Raw genomic sequence first — 5,020 nt, forward strand, 5'->3', positions numbered from 1 at the left:
ATTTAAATATGGTTATCGTTAAAAATAGTAACTCACTCTACTTCTATGTTTCATTCTCTACGTATACCCGATTATTTCGAACTGCATTCTCATCGGGCTAGGCCCAAGTTCACGTCGATATCTCCGGAAAGGTAAAAGTGCAAAGTGTGTGATTTCTAGAAGTCAGATTGTTTATGTTTATGTCTCGTTTCGTTCTGTTTTGCTTTGCTGTCTATCTCCCCCGTTCAGACTGTGAGCCCGTCACTGGGCAGGGATCGTCTCTATCTGTCGCCGAATTGTACCTTCCAAGTGCTTACTACGGTGCTCTGCACGTAGTAAGCGCTCAGTAAATACTATTGAATGGATGAATGAATGTTTAATAATAATGTTGGTATTTGTTAAGCGCTTACTATGTGCAGAGCACTGTTCTGAGCGCTGGCGTAGACACAGGGGAATCAGGTGGTCCCACGTGGGGCTCACGGTCTTCATCCCCATTTTACAGATGAGGTCACTGAGGCACAGAGAAGTGAAGTGACTCGCCCACAATCACACAGCTGACGAGTGGCAGAGCCGGCATTCGAACCCATGACCTCTGACTCCAAAGCCCGGGCTCTTTCCACTGAGCCACACTGCTTCTTTAGAAATAATACCTGCCCCCCCCCCCCGCCCATTGCAATTAGAAATAACATCTCGCCCCTGCCAGATCCCAGTTGGAAATATCTGGCCCTTCCCCGATCCCGGTTAGAAATCGCATCTGCCCTCTCCCCAGACGCAGTTAGAAATAATATCTACCCACTCCCCGATCGCAAATCCTTTTAAGGGTTTACAAGGGGAATTTCCCAAATCGGGTACCTTGCAAATTTCCTTTTAGTTCGGCCTAATCTCCCTGGACACTTTGATTTCAGGGTTACAGGGTGCAACGCGTTCCCACAGGCTCCCAGAGAAAGGAGCATGTTTATCGAGAGGCTGGGATGGGCCCGGGGGGGGGGTCTGGATCGGGCCTGTTTTACAGGTCGGCGATGCCATCTACAGGACGATGCCTTTCAGGACAAAATGCCCAATCGATAGTATTTGATAGTATTTATTGAGCGCCTACTACTACTACTAATGATGTTGGTATTTGTTAAGCGCTTACTATGTGCTCCGAAGCACTGTTCGAAGCGCTGGGGTGGACACAGGGGAATCGGGTCGTCCCACGGCGGGCTCGCAGTCTTCATCCCCACTTTACCGGTGAGGTCACTGAGGCCCAGAGAAGTGAAGCGACTCGCCCACAGTCACACAGCTGACAGGTGGCGGAGCCGGGATTGGAACCCGTGACCTCTGACTCCAAAGCCCGTGCTCTTTCCACTGGGCCACGCTGCCTACGTGCAGGGCACTGTACTGAGCGCTCGGAAAGTACAATTCGGCAACGGAGACGATCCCCGCCCGATGACGGGCCCGCCGTCTAACTGCCCACCGTCTTCTGAGACACGGTGCGGACCTTCGTGATGTAGACAGATCGCGTTTCACAGTGGGAAGGGTCTTCCGGTGGTCTATTTCATTCATCCATTCACCCAATAGTATTTATCGAGCGCTTACTACGTGCAGAGCACCGGACTAAGCGCTTGGAATGGACGGATCGGTAACAGATAGAGACGGACCCTGCCCTTCGACGGGCGCGCGGTCTAATCGGGGAAAGAAACGTCCGCCCGAACGGGGACGTGAACCCCGGACCCTCAGATTAAAAGTCTGATACTCTACCGACTGAGCTATCCGGGCATTTCCATTTTAATTTGAAAAATCGGCTCTTGACTTGGGCCCTGAGCTCTCTCAGATCATTCCAGGGCTTCTCCTAAGAAGAACTGAAGCGGCGAGGCCTAGGTGGTAGAACTCGGTCCCGGAGACAGAAGGACCCGGCTTCTAATCCCGGCTCCGCCACTCGACTGCTGTGTGTCCTTGGCCGAGTCACTTAATGTCTCCATACGTCGCTTGCTTCATCTGAAAGATGGGGATTAAGACTGAGCCCCGTGTGAGACGGGGACCGTGTCGACTGCGCTCGACACAGTCGCGCGACATTATTAATACTGTCGACGGTCGTGTTAATAAATACTATTACTACGAGCGCCGACTGACCGATTTGAATGTCGCGGCTCTGAGCGGGACCTGAGGGGTGAATTTGGGGTGGGACTACAGAGGGAGGGGCCCACGGGGGTGAGGTTAAGAGAGAAACGATTGACTGAGGGCCAATAATAACAACGGTATCCGCGAAGAGCTCAAACGCCAAGCGCTGTTCTAAGCGCTGGGGGAGATGCAAGGTTATCGGATTGTCCCAGGTGGGGCTGACAGTCTTCATCCCCGTTTTACAGATGAGGTAATCGAGGCACAGAGAAGTTAAATTACCTGTCCAAAGTCACACAGCTAAGTGGCAGGATTAGGACCCGCGACCTCTGCCTCCCAAACTCCACTAAACCACGGTGCTTCTCACAGACCCACCCACAAGGGCCCAGATACGTGGATCCACCCAAACATGCACCCGTACCCTCACCCGCATTCTCTCTCTCTCTTTCTTTCTCTCTTTTCAGGCAATGACACGTAGACACGAGATGTTGGGTTGGTGGGGAGTGAAGACGAGACTGGACTCCACCCGTTCTGAAGAGGTTGTTCCTCACTAAGAATGATGTGGAAGAGTCCCACCCCCACCCAGGAGCCCTGAACTGCCTCCTTCTTCCCTCTGACCCACTTAAATAATAATAATAGTAATTGTGGCATTTGTTAAGCATTTACTATGTGCCAAGCATCGTACTAGTTAGTGCTTAACAGATGCCATAATTAGTACGCTCCGGGCTGGATGCAAGCAGGGTTGGACCCAATCTCTGTCCCACGTGGGGCTCACGGTCTCAATCCCCATTTTACAGATGGGGGAACTGAGGTCCAGAAAAGTGAAGTGACTTGCACGAGATCGCAGGGGAGAAAAGTGGGGGAGCCAGGATTGGAACCCAAGTCCTTCTGATGCCCAGGCCCGTGCCCAGGCCACGCTACCTCTTACCAGGTGGGATGGGACTGGAGACCCAAGAAGCTGGGAGGGCGTAGACTGGTCCTTTCGGTGCTCGTGGTGCTGTTTAGGATGCTGGCTAATGATAATAATAATAATGTTGGTATTTGTTAAGTGCTTACTGTGTGCCAAGCACTGTTCTAAGCGCTGGGTAGATACAAGGTAATCAGGTTGCCCCACACGGGGCTCACCGTCTTCATCCCCATTTTACAGCTGAAGTAACTGAGGCACAGAGAAGTTAAGTGACTTGCCCCGGGTCACACAGCTGACGATAATTGGGGTATCTGTTAAGCGTTTACTAGGTGCCAGGCATTGTTCTGAGCGCTGGGCTAGATACAAGATTGGATACAGTCCCTGCACCAAATAGGACTCACAGTCTTAATCCTCATTTTACAGATGAAGGAACTGAGGCACAGAGAAGTGACGCGACCTGCCCAAGGTCACACAACAGAAAAATGGTGGAGCTAGGATTGGAACCCAGGTCCTTCTGACTCCCAGGCCCATGTTTTATCCACTAGGCCACGCTGCGTCCCTGGCAGCGTGGCTCAGTGGAAAGAGCCCGGGCTTGGGGGTCAGAGGTCATGGGTTCAAATCCCGACTCGGCCACTTGTCAGCTGTGTGACCGTGGGCAAGTCACTTCACTTCTCTGCGCCTCAGTTCCCTCATCTGTAAAATGGGGATTAACTGCGAGCCTCACGTAGGACAACCCGATTACCCTGTATCTCCCCCAGTGCTTAGAACGGTGTTCTGCACAGAGTAAGCGCTTAACAGATACCAACATTATTATTATTCATTCAATAGTATTTATTGAGCACTTACTATGTGCAGAGCGCCGTACTAAGCACTTGGAATGTACAAGTCGGTAACAGATCGAGACAGTCCCTGCCCTTCGATGGACCTACGACGACGGGCTTACAGTCTGACAATAATACTATGATTATTCTTATATGATGATGTACAGAGGTTGTCTGCTCGTGTCCTTCTGAATTCCTGGATCCCTGACCCTCCCACCCTGGCTCCAGAGTTGCTGCATTCCATTCCCAGATCCCGATGACCGCGGGGCCATTTCGAACTCAGGCAGAGGAGGCTGGCTCCTTTCCGGTTTTCGGGCACTGGCGATCCTTAGTTTGATCCTAGGCCGTGACTTTCGGGGCTGCGGAACCCCTTCAGCACCTCTGAAAAGCCATGAATAATGATTGTGGTATTTGTTAAGCGCTTACACACGCCAAGCAATATCCCAAGCCCTGGGGTAGACAGAAGATAATCAGGTCCCACGCGGAGGTCCCATTTTAAATAAAGTGGAGAACAGGGATTGAATCCCCGTTTTGCAGATGAGGGAAATGAAGCCCAGAGAAGTGAAGTGACTTGTCCAAGGCCACTCAGCGGGTAAGTGGTGGAGCCGGAATTAAAACCCAGGTCCTTGGACTCCCAGCCCCGTGATCTTTCCACCAGGCAACGCTGCTTCTCTTAAAGTAAGGTACCGAGCCCCGGTGAGAAGGGAAAGGCAGGTAAGGCTTCCCCAGGGGCAATTTGGCACCTCCCTCCAGGAGAACTGTGACCAAGAGCGAGTAATGGGATGGAATGAGGATTTCCCTTTCCTGTGAGAATTTTATCGATGAATTTCCGGCGTCACGTGGGGCTGAGCGTCCGTCGTGCACTCGGCAATTGCAGCACTAAACATTTAATGTGAAATTTCAGAATGAGCAGCTTTCAGAGACCGTAACTAAACCGTATACGGTACTAAATATCGATGAACAAGAAAGGGTATCCCTCCCTTCGCCTCCCTCGTCCCCTCCCGCCACGCGTTGCCTCGTCCCAGGAACTCCTTCGTCAGCGATGAATGAGTCTTCCCTCGGCTTACCATTTCCGTTCACTGCTGCGAACCGTGCCCCTCGGATTTTCTTCGCTAATTCTGATTGCCCGCTTTCTCTCATCTGCACTAGAAAAACCTGGTTGCTCTTCTTCGCCCCCCCCCCCCGTCCCCCCCCCCGCCCGGCAAGGGCCCTCCGT

At 52.0% G+C, this 5,020-nt stretch overlaps 1 non-coding gene across 1 annotated transcript; it reads right to left on the minus strand.

Annotated features, from left to right (window-relative positions):
* Window positions 1–1,664: 1,664 nt before the first annotated feature.
* TRNAK-UUU lies at window positions 1,665–1,737 on the minus strand. Its single transcript has one exon. It is a non-coding gene; the product is annotated as a tRNA-Lys (tRNA).
* Between the last annotated feature and the right edge of the window lie 3,283 nt (window positions 1,738–5,020).

This window comes from Ornithorhynchus anatinus, chromosome 10 (assembly GCF_004115215.2).
Source record: "Ornithorhynchus anatinus isolate Pmale09 chromosome 10, mOrnAna1.pri.v4, whole genome shotgun sequence".
Taxonomy (NCBI): Eukaryota; Metazoa; Chordata; class Mammalia; order Monotremata; family Ornithorhynchidae; genus Ornithorhynchus; species Ornithorhynchus anatinus.